This window comes from Sapajus apella, unplaced genomic scaffold (assembly GCF_009761245.1).
Source record: "Sapajus apella isolate SASKATOON/1434 unplaced genomic scaffold, GSC_monkey_1.0 scaffold58, whole genome shotgun sequence".
NCBI lineage: Eukaryota > Metazoa > Chordata > Mammalia > Primates > Cebidae > Sapajus > Sapajus apella.
The window spans coordinates 4,446,801-4,463,532 of record NW_022436998.1 but is presented as its reverse complement, the minus strand read 5'-3'; the positions used below and the strand labels follow the sequence as shown (position 1 = coordinate 4,463,532).

General features: G+C 42.1%; 1 pseudogene across 1 annotated transcript; it reads right to left on the bottom strand.

Moving 5' to 3' along the window:
* Positions 1–6,166: 6,166 nt before the first annotated feature.
* Positions 6,167–16,568, bottom strand: LOC116528334 (annotated as a pseudogene). The gene has a single exon (XR_004258989.1). The product of XR_004258989.1 is annotated as an ADP-ribose pyrophosphatase, mitochondrial pseudogene (transcript).
* Between the last annotated feature and the right edge of the window lie 164 nt (positions 16,569–16,732).

Genomic DNA, 16,732 nt, shown 5'->3' with positions numbered 1-16,732 from the left:
TCAACATCATTAGCCATAAGAAAACGAAAAACAAAGTCACAATGAGACATAACTTCATGCCTGCTAGCATAACTATAATAAAAAAGACAGACAATAACAAGTGTTGGCAAGAATGTGGAGAAATTAGAATTCTCATATATGACTGGAGAAAATGCAAAATGGTGTAGTCACTTTGGAATAACAATTTGGCAGTTCCTCAAGGTTAAACATAGAGTTACCATGTGACCTAGCAATTCCACTCCTAGGTATAAGTGTATACCCAAGACAAAAGAAAATATATGTCTACACATAAACTTGTACATGAATATTCATAACAGCATTGTTAATAATAGCCAAAAGTGGAAAGAACCCAAATGTCCACCAATTAATGAATGGATAAATATGTGATATAGCAATATGGATAAATACTTAGCCATAAAAAGCAATGAGCCAGGCATGGTGGCTCACGCCTGTAATCCCAGCACTTTGGGAGGTTGAGGTGGGCAGATCACAAGGTCAGGAGATCTAGGCCATTTTGGCCAACATGGTGAAACCCCGTCTCTACTAAAAAAAAATACATAAAACTAGCCAGTGTGGTGGTATGCACCTGTAGTCCCAGCTATTCAGGAGGCTGAGGCAGGAGGCTCAAACCCAGGAGGTGGAGGCTGCAGTGAGCCAAGATTGTGCCACTACACTCCAGCCTGGGTGACAGAGCAATACTCTGTCTCAAAAAACAAAAAACAAGAAAACAATAAAGTCCTGATATATGTGACAACATGAAAAAAACCTTTGAAAATATGCTAAGTAAAAGAAGTCTGTCACAAAAGACCATAGTTGTATGATTCCATTTATTTTAAATGTCCAGAAAAGGCAAATCCATAGAGACAGAAAGTAGATTGGTGATTGGCAGGACTGGGGGATATGGAGAGAGAAAAAATGGGAGCGACTGTTAATAGGTATAATGTTTCCTTCTGGGACGTTGAAAATATTCTAAAAAGAGATTGTGGTCTTTGTTGCACAACCTGTGAGTATAGTAAAAACTATTGAACTAAACGCTGAAGTTTTAAATTTTCCATCTTTCTCTCTTCCTTTTTTTTTTTTTTTTTTTTTTTTTTTGTGGTAGAGACAGGGTTTTGCTATGTTGCCCAAGCTGATCTTGAACTTCTGGCTTCAAGTGATCCTCTCACCTCAGCCTCCCAACATGCTGGGATTACAGGCATAAGCCACCAGGTCTGGCCTGAACGGAACAATTTAATTGGGGGAATTGTATAGTATGTGAATTATATCTCAAAGTTGTTAGAAAGAAAAAAGGCACAAGGATGTGGGCCTATTGACTGTGCAAATGGCCCTGAATTATTCACTCCCTCTGTATTCATACCCTTTGCAATGTGACTTTCTACTTTCTCTCACTACAGATGTTAAGTAGAGTTAGGCTATTATTGCATTGCATAAAGAAATACTTGAGACTGGGTAATTATAAGAAAAGACGTTTAATTGGCTCATGGTTCTGCAGGCTGTACAAGCATGTTGCTGACATTTGCTTGGCTTCTGGGGAGGCCTCAGGGAGATTTTACTCATGGAGAAGGTGAAGCAGGAGTAGTCATGTCACATGGCCAGAGCAAGAGTGAGAGAGAGAGAGAGGAGAAGGAGAGCAGGAGAGAGAGAGAGAGAGAGAAAGTGAGTTGGGGGAGATGCCACACACTTTTAAACAACCAGATCTTGTGACAACTCACTTATCACCAAGGGGATGGTACTAAGCCATTCATGAGGGATATACCATGATCCAAACACCTCCCACCAGGCTCCACCTTCAATGCTAGGGATTACATTTCAACATGAGATGTGTTGGAGACACAGATATCTAAACTATATCATGGAGTCATTTCCCTATTCATTGAATCTAGGTTGATGTTGTCATTTGCTTTGTCTGATAGAGTCCAGGGAAAATGACGATGTCGATTCCAAGCCTGGGACTTAAGAACGCTTGTATATTGTCATTTGACCTTTGCTACTCTGCCATTGCCATGAGATCATCCCTGGATTAATCTGACAGAAAATGGGAGATGAGACACAGAGAAGTCTCTTCAATCATCCCATCTAAGGTCATCCTAGATCAGCCAATAGCCACCCAATGCCCAAACATGGGAATGAGCCCCGCAGTGACCAGAAAAACCACCCAGTCAAACCCTAATTGTCAAACTTTAAACTGACAGACTAATTACATGTTTGTTGTTTCAAGCCAGTGTGTTTTGGGATTGAAGTATTTGTGTGAAAATAGGTAACTGATACAGCAGGATAACACAACATTCATTGTCATCTCAGGAACTTGAAGAAAGAGAATAGAGAGGATAGGTAATGAAATTTAGCACTTCCTAGACCTCAAGTCCTTTATAGAGAAGGTTTGGAAAGTTAAATATAGTGTGTATATGCAGAAAAATGTAAAAATGTGGGTCAAAAGTAATATAAGGTGATTGGAAATTCCACAGTGACATAAAAATATATAGCATATCCTATTTACTGTCTAGTAGTGATTATGCTAAAAAAATTCACCTTAATTTCTTAAATATACTACCCAAGCAAATCACATCTGCCAAAAAATGTATAACTTCAATTTATCCATGAGAAAATGTCAGTAGAGGGACAGTCTACTAAAAAGCTGACCAGTACTCTCGAAAGTGACAAGTTTCTGAAAGACAAAAAAGATTTAGGAACTTTCCAAGATTGGAGAAAATAAAAGAGATACAATAAAAGACATAAATGAAATGTGGAACCATTGGATTTTGGAATAGAAAAGGAACATTAGTGGAATGATTGGAAAATTTCGAATTAGATCTGTAGGTTAATTAATAGTAAAAAGTATTAAATCAATGTTCATTTTCTAGTTTCAATAATACTACTACAAATAAATAAGTTGTCAACATTTGCAGAAGCTGGGCTAAGGGCTACACAGGAATTATGTGTACTGTTCTGCAATGTTTTTCAAAATCTAAATAAAAAATTTTTAACTTAAGTCACATTTATACTTTTTTAAAAAGGCGGAAAGAGTATATCAAAAAATGTTAACAGCAGCTATTTTCCACAAATAATTTGTTGATATCCCAGAGACTATTTTGGTAGTAGTGCTACAGTAGTCAATGAGACAGAAAAATCCTCGCTCTTATGCAAGGCTCTCTTCTTCATAATGTAAACAGAACATATGGAAGATAATTTGAGCCAGTATTAAATACTGTGTAGAAAGTAAATCATGGCAAGGCAGTAGGAACAGACTACATGGGTCACTTTAGCTGAAGTGGTCCGGACATCTCTCTTTGAGGGGCTGTTAAATGAATGAGACCTGAATGACCTAAGGAACTGATTTTGTGTGGGAAGGACATTTTGGGCAGGGAAAAGCAAAGCAAAGGCCTTGGGGCAGAAGCAAGCATGAAGTATGTTCAGAAGAGGAAGGCCAGCCTAGTCAAAAGTGGAATGTTACTAGCTTTCCAAGTGAGACTGGAGCAGTATGCATTGTCCAGAACAAGTGCCTAGTGTCAGGAGTTTGCATTTTATGTACAAAAGGAAGTGATCCAGTGGTTTTAAGATGGTGGGAGGCCAGGTGCAGTGGCTCATGCCTGTAATCCCAGCATTTTGGGAGGCCGAGGCAGGTGGAAGGTCGGGAGTTAGAGACCAGACTGACCAATATGAAGAAACCCCATCTCTACTACTAAAAATACAAAATTAGCTGGGCATGGTGAATCAAGGCAGGAGAATCACTTGAATCCAGGAGGCAGAGGTTGTGGTGAATCGAGATCGCGCCATTGTACTCCAGCCTGGGCAACATGGTGAATCCAAGGCAGGAGAATCACTTGAATCCAGGAGGCAGAGGTTGTGGTGAATCGAGATCGCGCCATTGTACTCCAGCCTGGGCAACAAGAGCAAAACTCCATCTCAAAAAATAAATGGAGGGTGGGACAAGATGTGACTGGCATTTTTAAAAATGTCATTTCATTTTTTGGGGGAAATGACCTGCAGGAGGAGGAGGGGAGCAGAAGTAAGGCCTGTTGGGAGGCCATTGCTGGAGTTTAGAGAAGGAGAGTTGGTGGCTTGTCTAGGGTGGTAAGTGAAGTGGCAGAGCAGCAACTGACCCTGGATGTATTTTATTGGAGGTAGAGCTGAGTAAATTTTACAGATGGGCTGGACATGTTGGTACAGGGAAAGCAAGGAATCTAGGATAATTGTTTTCTTGTCCAATTTGAGTGGATTTTGGTGCCACTTACCAGGGAAGAGTGATGGAGGAACAGTTTTCTGGGGGAAAAAATCAACAATTCTGTTCTGGATATATTAAATTTGTTACTTTTTAAAGAACATTATTTTATGTTTTTGCAATAATTGAGTAGTAAATATATGTAAATGTATTTAAGGAATTTTACATTTTAGGATAAAAATGAAGTAGGTTTCAGGAACATTCAGAAAACGCTAGGCAAACCGGGTGCTTAAATTATTTAAATAAAGACAGAAGGTATATCTCACCTGGAAAAGTGATTGAGAGGAGACTAATATAGAGGACAAAGGGCTCCATCCTAAAAAGAAGCAGTTGTAGAATGCTCAAGTAAAAGTGATGTATTAAATTTGTTCCTGGGTGTGAACAACGATGAGCATCCATAGGTGAACTTTTCACAACTGTCATCACCCACATAAATACAACATTTTTCAAAAGAAAAATAAAATCATGCAACTGTCCTTCAAATTTAGAAAAGGGAACTCTGATCAAATGTGCATGCAGGAAGAGATATAATGGTATGACAACTTCTTTTTTTCTTTAAAAGAACAGTGCACAGGGAATCCAGTAACTGTAGGAGGGTAATTATCAAGAGACTGGTATTGTGGTCAAGGGTGTGGAATGTGGAGCCCAGTGATCTATGCTCTACTCTTATCTCCACCACTTACTGATTGTATAACTTTATTCAAGTTCTGTAACCTCTCTGTGCCTCAGTTATATAATCCATAAACCGAGATAATAATATGTGGTAGACCCTGCAATGCACCCCACACCCCCTTCTTCCAGATTCCACTTCTCAGTGTCTGGGATTATTGCCAGAAGATGGCCCTTAGCTGTCAGTCCTCTTGGAGATTGTCTTGGCTGAAGAAATTCTCTCCCTCGAGGTCATGCCTTCTTCCAGGGTCAGCTATATCCAATGGCTGATCAACACAGGGTATAAAGGCCTGACCCCATCACTCCAATTAAAGAAAGCTAGAAAGGCCTTCCCAGCTCCGGAGTTCCAGATGGAGTTGGATGAGGCTTCTATTGGGCCTGTATTCCAGCTCAACTGCTCATTTAGCTGAATCCTGCTTTCTTCTCTTTCTTTTCCCAAGTATTGATCCCAAGACCACTCCCTGGTAAACATCTTGTAATCTAATCTCCCTCTTGGAGTCTGCTTTCCAGTGAACCTGACCTGCAACAGAAGGGTACCTTCCTTATAGGGTGATCCTTAGGAATCAATAAGTCACCATACATAAAGCATGTGAAAAGGTGCTTGTACATAGTAAGAGGAATTTAAGTGTCGGCTATTATTGAAGTGATCTTCTTATGTAGCTATCAACTCCTGCAATTGTCTATTTTTCCCTCAGTCATAAAAGGCTCATTATAGTGGTTTGAGTTAATTTTCCATATGTTGCAAATAAATTTAACTGGCTTGTTTTAGGCGATGAGAAACAAAAGAGGAAAACAGGTTTCTGACCTATTTGTTGCTATTGAAATCCCCTCATTCTTGCCAGAGAGGCTGTCTCTGTGTTTGAAACCTGACTATAAGTATCTTCTCTGTTTATATATTGGATTTTTGTTTTAACTGAGAAAAGGTAGGTGTGAATTATTGTATTTTCATTTGGCTTGGATTACATACATGTCCCAATAAAGGCATCTGCATGACAAGAATCGACATTTGTAGGATCTTCTTCTGAGATGAGAAGAAACCAGTATCTTCAGCTTAGTTTATTCTGTTCAGACAGAAAGGGTTCTGATAACCAGAGGGCTGGATCTAAGCTCATTTTGTCACTGCATTTTTTTTTTTGTCTGGTTCATAAGTACTTGATCCTTGTGGACCAAAATAGAGATTGAACTTTTCCCGTAAAACTGTAGCTCTAAAAAAAAAAAAAGAAAAACCAGAGAGCTTCCATACTCAAAAGCAAGGAATGCAAGACCACACAAAGCTACATTTAAAAAATAAATGTTAACCCAAAAGTCAGATTATACATTAGATTAAGCCACATTAAAACATCAGGAGGAAGAACTGACAAATACAAACGAGATGAAAAGTAGAGCCTATGGTTATTAAGGAAGATGTCATTGTTTTTCCTACAGTTCTCCAAAGAGTAGTAATTGTACAACTTAGTTTAACCCATGTATACAATATATACAGCATATGAGTATATTCTTCTTCTAACAGGAAAGCCAAAAATTCTGTGATCCCATTTCCCCATATTTGTCTAATATTATTCCCTGATACAAAGCCTTTATACAGCACAGTTTTGGAAATAATCACCAAAGGGGTGTCCCTCTGTCTTCTGTGCTGTTTGCCTCTTATCCACTCTTGATCATTTGAAGGCCTTTGGCTCATATGAGACTCCAAGCCACTATCCCTGGCAATCAGCATACATGTCTTCACTCTAGTGGGCACCTTGTGTCTTAGCCACAAGTTGAATAAATTGGGAGTGGCTGGCATAAAGCTCGAGTTTATCATTCATGTCCACTCATTTCACTTTCTTGGCATCATCGCCAGCTTCCAGTGGAGGGTGGCCCATTATTTCACCGGTTTCATCATGGTAGTTCACAGCTTCTGTCTCTATCCATGAGTTATCTGTGTTCCAAGGATCGTCCCCATAGCCGTTACAGATAACAAAATGTTCCTGAAGAGTTTGTGAAATTGTCTCTCCAACTCCTGCACTTCTCCCCTAGATTTCTGTAGAGAGTTCATGGCTTCCTCACCAAATTCTCTCTTCAAGTAGTACTAATTTTCTGTCCTGGATCCACCATCCGCCCTGGGATTGCCCATTCTCCACAGTCCTTCCTTTTGATGGCTACAAATTGCACCATATTTTCCCCAGAAATAGGGTGGGTAATTTCACTTCCCTTGCTATCCCTTTTCCACCTGGTTAAGATGGGATCTGCAGCATGATTGGGGCCCCAACGCCCCAAAAGCCCTTTGACAACCAATGCTGTCTGACTTGCAGGATTTCTGGGTCTTCCCTTCTCAATCTGATACAGACCATGCTGGCTCCTTCTCTCCACATGCCCATCCTTTTCGTTAAACTTAGGAGACAAGTTCCTTTCGCCCACCTGGGGGTCTGCCCACACGGGCCCGGCCAAGACAGAGCTGATAGTGTATTCCACGGGCGTGTACTCTCACCACTCAGCCAGTCAGCTCACTTTCTCATTGGGAACCGAGCCTCGCTCCACCTTGGAGCCAGGGTAGGGAGATGTCCAGGCCTTCTCGTGGGGCTTCTCCGCAGTTTGCTTCGAACCTGACATGATGAAGTTTAGAGGAAGGAAAATAGGCTCCAGCTGGCCGGGACGTCGGGGCAGCTGCCGGGCCTGCCTATCACAGAGGCCAAGGTCACGAAGGGAAAGACGGTCACTAAAGCCTTGCCCAGGCGGCGTCCAGCCGTGCAAGACCCAGCGGATTGTGGTCGTTCTCTGCGGGGAGCCAGCCTCCACCACAGATTGGCACCCGAGGGGAGGCAGCCACGTTTCTCTCATGAAGACCCTTTGATGGCCCGCCTTCCTGAAATGCTGTGTGGTGCCTCCAACGCTACCACGGGGGCGCGCACGTGGCCAGCGCGTGGGACTAAGGGTCCCACGGGGTGGCGGGGGCGCACCACTACCTGCATGACCTGGCTGCACCATCTCGCTGCCGCCCTGACGTTTTGATTGTAAATTGAGAGATTTCAACCTCTGGAAAAGCTCCCAAATGAAAGTGCTGGGGTTTAGAACATCTTCCTAACAATAAAATTACCTAAAGACAACCACCAAAGTGCCATTAGCCCATTAGCCATTTACCAGTACATTTAGTTCACTAGGTTTAGGACCGCTGTCTGTTATAAGGAGAGTGGAAAATGAACATGGGGGTAGGAGTGGACAAAACTTCCTGTTTGGGATGCTCAGAAGCCAAGTGTGGGTGACCTCGAAAAAGAAAGGGGACTCACCTGATGCACTGAGTGTGGTGCTGATGAGAACTTCATGAGAGGATGTGATGAGTGTGGTTATGTGTTCCAAACATGGGTCTATCATTTACTACCTTAATGGTTTTGGCAAGTTGCTTAATCTCTCTTTTCAAAGGAGTATTGGCTACAGCATGCCAAGTGCTGTGCCAAGCACAGAAGCGTGAACTGAAGGCTGGACCATGGGCCCTTTGCTTCTAAAGGATTCTGCTTGGAGAGGCAGCACATTTTTATTAAAAAAAAAAAAAAATAGAACTAGCACTGGAAGGGCAATGCTAGGTATTAGGTAAAAGTTGAACACAGTCAGGTTAAAAACCCAGCTCCAGTTCTTCCACATGCAACCTTCTTGGGGAAAGTTACATAAGCTCTCTTCAGGTTCCTCATGTGTAAAATGAAAATATTAACAATAACGACCTTATAGCATTGTGGTGACAATTAAGAAGGATGTTACAACATGTGTTAGCTCAATGTCTGGACCACAGTACAAACTCAATAAATGTTAGTTGTCATCACTGTAATTATTGTTAAGTTTTTTGATTCTGTACACCTTGAAAACTGTAGATTAGAACAGGAGAGCTGAGATGATTATGGGAAATGAGCAGCTCACATATGAGGTCAGAGTTAAACAGCTTATGGTTAGAGAAAATTGGGATGAAAAATAACAGAAATTCGGGCTGAAAATAACAGCATATGTCCTGAAATGATAAATAATGAGAAGAGGCACTGTCTTAGTCATTACACAGAAGGAAACAAGCCCTAGGGAAAGGTATCGGATCATTTGAAACAGTCCCATTAGAAAGATGTTCAATGAGTAAATGATTTTATGATCAAAGATGTTTGGGGAATTCTACATATTTTATCACCCTGCCCCCCCTTAGAAATTGAGGATTCACATTAGTGTTCTAAAGATCCTGAAAATTCCTATAAAAACAAATCAACATTAAACTGTTTAATTTTGTTTCATCCAGTATTTCTCTGATTATCTAACCAGAGAATGTTTCTTTTTTGCAATAAATGGTTACATATTAGGAACATACTTCCTCCAGTTTAAAAAGGTTTCAAAATGTATGTGTGTGCTTGGGAGTAGATCCCTAATCATTTGAAGTTATTACCATCGTGATAATTATGAAATGCAACTGCAGAATACACACCCAATGCCCTCATTAAACTCCAAACTAGATGAGGCAAGTTTCTAGAAGGCTTAAAACCCAGAAATAGCTGGGGCTATGGAGAACAAAATGGCAGAAAAGGACTGAGAACAGAGAAATATGAGACATAGTCATCCTTAACCATCATTGTCATCAACATTGTTGAGGGTTGGCTGAGGTGAAGGCACTGTACAAAGTACCACTGGGAAAGAAAGATGATCCTTAAGTGACACAGTCCCAGCTCTATAATTCTTGTCTCTTTATGCCTCAGTGTTTTAGATCATGGAATTCCTATTCCTCTAGGTCTCCTGAATATGTATTAAGAAAACCACTGATACAAAAACTTAAAACATTTGGGGAGAAGACCCTTGTGAATTTCTCATTATTTCCAGGTATCCTACTCCAACTCATAAGAAACAAATGGAGCAGATGTCTTGGGTCTGGTTCTGGCTTCCTCCCATCATAGGCTTTGTAGGGTTGCATCTGACCCTTGGCTTCACTGGGTATTGGTTCCTCACTAGAAAAAGAATCTGTTGGCCTCTGTTATCTATAAAAGTCCTTCCAGGGTTAGCGTCTTATGAGTCTAAGATCTATAAAAATCTCATATTAGAAGGCCAAGGTCAATTTTTGCTTGAATCCAAAAGACTAGATGTTCAAATATAAACAGCTAGATGCTCAGGGGGAGAATACAACGTTGAGGAAAGGAAAGGAACAGAGAGGGTATGGTGTGCCATACACAAGGCAGAAATATAATAATTCATGGGCACCTGGAAAGGAACTTCAAAACTAGTAGTAAGGCATTTTGTTCTATTTTTAGTATCATCAACAGGCAGAAGATGGTTAGATAAGACCATTTGATGACCATGGTATAAATGATACCCTAAAGCAAGAAATAAAATAACTATAGTAGAAACCAAAAGAATTATTTGCTGGGAAGCCACTGGGGAGATTCCCTTTCTTAAAATTGTCTTCTGAGGAAGAAATATCTGAGGTAGAACAAGTAGAGCTACACACAGAGAATCTTCTGGTTCTATCCATGAGAAAGCTTTAAAGAAACTTTAAGGGACAATCAGAGAATAAATCTTTGGCCTGTCACTATGAACTATGCCTGAGTCAGAGATCGCCTGTGTCATTCCCATTTTATAATATTAAGGATATTATGAAAGGCAAAGTGGAGATGGGGAGGACCAGGGTGATTACAGGGTCCAAGCAATGCAAGAACCCCTAACCATCCTTCCTGCCTCTCTTTGGGAAGCAGAAACAAGTGGTACTCAGCACATTTAATTATTAAGAATTATCCGTGTCTTCCAAAAGTGATGCTAAGGCTCAACTTCAGAAACAAATCTTCAAGGAAAGCAGATAAAAAGGTTTTCTCCTCTCTTTAAAGTGATATTAATAATAATAAATAACAAATTAACTTAGTACTGTGTACTGTACTAAGTTATTCCCATGTAACACACTGGTGTGTGAATCCTGGTTTAGCCACTTCTTAGCTAGTTGACCTTAGGCAAGTTTTTTAACTTCTCTGGGCCTCAGTTTTCTCATCTAGCTATAATAATGGTATATACATTATAGGGTTGATGTGACATAATTCATTTAAACAGCTTAGACTAATGTTTGGTCAATAGTAAATAGTTATTACAACTATTACTATTAAGTACTTTACATTCGTTATCCCATTTAATTTTCAAACAAGCCTTTGAGTTAGGCATATATACTAATAATATCACCAGTTAACAGACTGAGGACATTGCAGTTCGTAGAACTTAAATGTGCCCAAGATCACACAGTTAGTTATCGCTATATATTTCAGAACCAGAAAGGCTTGACAAAAAAATTCATATTTTATTGATAGTCTGAAAGCATGCTGAATTTGATTTTATATGGCAAAATGGCACCATCTTACTATAACTATAAAATTGTTTGACTTATATTGTTAGTTCTTCTGCTAGGTTCACTCTATGACAGAAAGAGTTTGAAGACAGTGAAACTATTAGCAACCTATTGTAATAACGGTTGTAAAGAGAAAATGCCCTGAACAATGGGGAAAATTCAGACAAAAAAGACAAGTAAGAGAGACATCCTGAAGTGGAAGTAGAGGTCTAAAGAGAAGGCAGTCATCAAAGATCACCAATTTTAATCCTAAAGAACCCAATGGATGGTGGTGATTGGCATAAACAGGGAAGTCAGGTGGGAAGCTGACAATGGAAAGTTCACTTTAGCTGTTTTAAAGACACATAATAAGAGGATGGAGCATGGGATGAATGCTTTGGGAACTGGAGATTCTGCCACTACACATTTCTGTTCTTCAATTTCCTCTTTCACAAAATGAGAAGTTGATCTAGAATTAATCCTTTGGATTCCTTCCAATTTCCTAGAGGAAGCATGTAAATGAATTAGAGGAAGTAGAAAGTAGATTTCAGGAATTCAAAAGGCAGTGAGTGACCAAGGTATTGAATCATTAGTCTGGCCTGGAAGTAAAAGAGAAAAGTGGGACAATTACTCACTTTCTAAGATTAAGACAAATAGTACCTTTTAAGAAATAACTTAGGCAGGATAATTAATACACCTATATGTAGAATAGAGGCTGTCGACAGTTAACCTAAGAAATCTAAAGTAAAATGTGTAACAATGAAAGTCAAGTAGCCTTTATTTATAGGAGAGATAAGCTTCAGTTTGTGTGGTGTGATGTGAAGGTGTTAGGAAAGTCCAGCTGCCCCAAAAATGTCTTCCTGATCTTCTTAAAATACTGCCTGGCTTTACACCACTAAAATAAACCTCTTTAAATGTACTTCATAATGTAAAATGTACATTTATTTCACATTCAGCTGTTGCCATGCTTTCCACTGCATTAGGGTAGCAGGGTGACAACTAACTGAGGAGAGGAAGACTGGAAGGGGGAGGAGGAAGGGATTCCTTCGGTAAGTGCAGCCGTGCTCAAGTCAGTCAGTTCAACATGTGGCTGCCTATTATACTTCAGGCAGGTTCTAGACATTAAAAGGCAAGTAAGCAGTGGTTCATTGCCTCAAGATGCTTACAGTCCAGAGACAGTAGACTATGCAAAGGTCATGGGGCTGGAGTTTTGAAAAGTGGGACCAGTGACTAAGAAAGGAAAGGAAAGACAAAGAAATTTGTTCTCTTCCATCACAATTTTGTTGAAGAATTAGACAGATACCCCAAACTTAAGGTTTTTTCTTGGTCCCAGTGAATCCCCCTGAGGAACTACTAAAATTTAAGCTTGTAGAGTTGACACCCTGTAGGCTGAAGAATAACAGATAATTTGAATATCTTTAATTCAATGACATTTTTTGGCCCTATGAAATTTAAATTAGTAAAATTTTACTATATCAGAACTTATACCTAAACAGTTGACTATAAAATACAGGTTTATTGCTATTTTTCATGCTCCCCTCCTCCCCTGGAACTTCACAGTATGCTAGGATTGCTGAGGGCTGCTGGGAGGGAACCAGGGCTGGCAGAAACAGGAAGCAGGAAATGTAGAGAAATTGGAGCTAGAAAGATAACTGAGCACTTCTTTAAACAGCAGACTAGAGGAGCACCATATCTTCACAGATGGTGTTAAACAAGCCTCATAAGACATAACTTCAAATAATGCAGGGAACATAAAATTAGGGCCTCAAAAACTTGGGGGACCAGTTCTAGCTCTGGTATTTACTAGCTGGATAGCCACAGGAAGCCATAATATTTTATGTCTCTATTTAATGAGTACTGTCTATATGCCAGGCACCATATAACTTGTGCATAATTGACTGAATGTTCACGCCTCCCCTCAAATTCATATGTTGAAATCCTACTCCCCAATATGACGGTATTGGGAGGTAGGGCCTTTGGGAAGTAATTAAGTCATGAGAGTGGAGTCCTCATTAATGAGATGACTGCCCTTATAAAAGGAACGGCAGAGAGCTCTGAGGCTCAATGTCTTTTCACTATGTAAGGATACCATGAGAAGTCAGCACTCCAGAGGAGGAAGAAAGGCCCTCAGCCAACCCCTGACCATGCTGGTACCCTGATGTCATACCTCCAGACTCCACAACTGTGAGAACTGAATGTTTGTTGTTTAAGCCACCCAGTTCACGGTAGTTTGTTATAGCAGTCCAAACTGGGTAAGAGTGAGTATTTTACATATGACAATATTTCATTCTATCATTAGAATGTAGTAGATTCTATCATTTTTCTCTATTTTATAGATGAGGAAACTTCAGAAAATTCAAGATCAGATAAACTAAAATTGGTTAAAGTAGGGATTTGAATACAGGTAGTCAAACTCTAATGCCCATGTTTAATCATCACAATATTCCAGGTATTAAGTCTTTTAGGCTTTGGTTCCCTCACTTAAAACTGGGCATGTTGGACCAGACAAGATTGAAATTTCTTTTTAGCTTTAAAACACTCTGATTCTAATTATATAAATCATACCTATATTTAATATGCTCATGGATAATCTGTGTTTCTGAACAGTCTTGGAGAACTGAGAGCTGAGCACAAGTTTCTGAAATATGACCTCATTTCCTAGTTTTTCCTTGTGTTTCAGACAAGGTAAACCATGTAATTTACTGTTCCACCAAGAATACCCTTCCTCTCTTTCCATCTATTGAAAATCTATCCATCCTTCAAGAGCCAGCTGAAATGCCACCTCCTTTGTCTTTGGAGATTTAGAGTGGGGATGTATTAGACTGTTGGTGGTTGGGATTTGTGCTAAGTACCTGTATCTGTGCTAATGAAAGGAAAAGATGTAGGAAAAGAAGAAGAAAGGGTGCAGGGACCATGTACAGGAAAGGTAAAAGAACCGTCAGCAGTGTTGTTGGTGACTGGCACATAGCCTTCCTTACAACAGGAAATAGCAAAGCCACCAGATTAAATGTTGCCCAGCTAGGAGATGAAGATTAAATGAAATAACGTGTGTAAAATATCTAGTACACTGCCTGTAAAGGCAGCAATGTGATAGTTCCCAATCTCTTCCTTCCATGGGAACCCGGTCATCTCCTTCATGCTGAAGAAGGCTGCCATCCTGCCCAGGGAGGGATAGGAAAATAAGAGGGGAGAAGAGACTCTGCAGGGGGAAAAAAAGAAGTCAGGAGGATATATATGGGTACATAAAGAAAAAATGAGAGCCAGAGTACAGGAGATGAGAGAGAAAAAGGAAATGAAAGGGAGTCATGGAGAAGAAGAGGAGGATAGAAGGGTGATGGAAGCAGAAGGTCAAAGAGGGACAAGAAAGAGGGAGAGAATTCCAGGACTTGGGAAGAGAAAGTTCGTGCTGCACTGTGGAATCTGGCCTGGAGGAAGAAGCAACCAGATGCAGCACCCAAGCCCAGGTGCCAGTCATTTGCCACTGGGCTCTCAGATCCATTCTCTTTTTGCTGCTCTCACATAATTTGTAGCGATTCTGACCCCTGCCCTCTGTCATCTTGTCCACTGGATTCTCCTGCTTTCTACCACAGAATGGCCCTGGAGGGTGGGAGGAAGGGAGAAACCATGGGACTCCTATTCTCTACTTTGAAAGACATCTCCTGCAGTAGTTGCACTTCCTTTGTGGCTCCAACTCTTATTGAACAAGCCCTTCAGGGTTCTGGCAGTCTCCCCTCTTTGCCCTTCCAGCCTCAGGGAAGACCCACGTCCGGCAGTTGCTAATCTCAGCACTGCCTCACCTTACCCTAGTTGAACTTTCAGTTCTTTCAACACTTGTAACTAATTTGCAGCATTAAATTATTGCTATTGAATCACTTGGGAAAGAAAACTTTACTTTCACTTGGATTCACTTGCAGAGTTCCAAGTTGCAAGTTTTCCTAATGGGACTGCAGGCAGTGCATCGGAGACAAAAATCTAGCAGTCCCAGGATTCAAGAAGGGTCATGGTCTACTTCAGTGTTTGATCAGACAGCGACAAATCCACACTAGCTAACAGGGCTGGAGGGCTCTTAGCCTAGGAATTAGCTGTAAAATGACCGGGTTCATGTCTATTTTTTCATGATTTTCTCTGTTCGCTTTGATCACCGCCAGCCTTGGCTTAAGGAACATATCTGTAGAATTCCATTTGATTCCTCAAAGGTTACTTAAGTGCCCATTATGAGTATAGAGGGCACATAGCTAAGTGTGGTGGGGAGGAGATACAGAGACGCAGGAAAAACAGAGAGCATGCTCAGTTTTTGGAAGTGTTTGCTTTTGCAAGATGAGGTTTGTGGACCTCATCATAAAGGAGGAGACCCTCTTGATAAAGACTCCTGAATTTTTCCAATCCCACCAGAGCTGCAGACACTCGGAGGTAGTATTAGTCTTACAGCTTTCATTTCTCCCGTCACCAGAGCTCTGTTAAAAGCAGACTTCTCTTCAAGGAACTCACAGATCAGTGGGGGTACAGTACAGGCACACAACTGACCCCCAAGTCAGAATGATGCGAGCCACAAGGGAGGATTCTGCCTGGGGGAGCAGGAAGGCTGCAGAGATGGTAGGAAATGGCTACAGGAGCTGAGTCCAAGGGAGTTTGACAGGTGGAGGCAGCTAAGGGGTTTTCCGGCAGAGAACAGAGCAGGATCAAAATCAGGCGTCAAAGGACACACATTAAGGTGGTGTCCGTAAACAGGGGCTTTGGGGTGAGGGTAGGAAAGTGGAGAGGAGGCTGAAAGGTGGAGGCCCAGATGTTGGGGGCTGTGAGAATGAGGCATTAAGGCTTGAGGCCATGGTGAGTCATCGGAAGATCTTCAGCATCAGGGCGGCAAGGTCACTTCTGGTGGGGTGGCGGGCGGGGTGCAGGGACTTTGTGATTAGAAGGAAAGAAGCTGGAGCCAGGGAAAAGAAACTGCGAGCTCTGAGGTAGGGGGGCAGCTTATACGGGAAGCCTGGACTTGACCATCGCCAGGGAGGCACACTGACATTCGAGCTGCCTTCCATCTATTCAAGGGCACACTTCCTCCGTCTGTGGAGGGAGAAGGTGGCCCTTCCGCGGCTGTACGATAGGAAGTCTCCAGCCTGAGAAGTTTCAAATTTCTCCTTGCCAAGGTCGGGCCACTACAGGTGGGCGACTGAGAGCCCCCGGCGAACGCTGGGCTCCACGCCCGCCTCGGGCAGCCGCCGCGGCTTGTCCCCTCCAGGCCTGGGCTCCGCCGTGGGCCGTGCCCGGCTGGGCGCTCCGGGAGCTGCGCGGCGGCGGCTCGAGGAGGCCTGGCGGGCGGCGGCGAGAGGCTGTGCCCCAGTTTGTGTCCAATCAGGGAGTGCGGGCTGTGCCCCGAGCCGGGCAGCAATGCGTAAACAAACCCACGGTAACTCCTCCGCCCCCTCGGCGCGCTCGCCCCGCGCCCGCCGCCGCCAGCGCCGCCGCCGCCGCCGCCGCGGGCTCTGCTCTCCTCGCGCCCGCCCGCCGGGCCGGCCCAGCCCCCGCCCCGCGCCGCTCGCACCCCC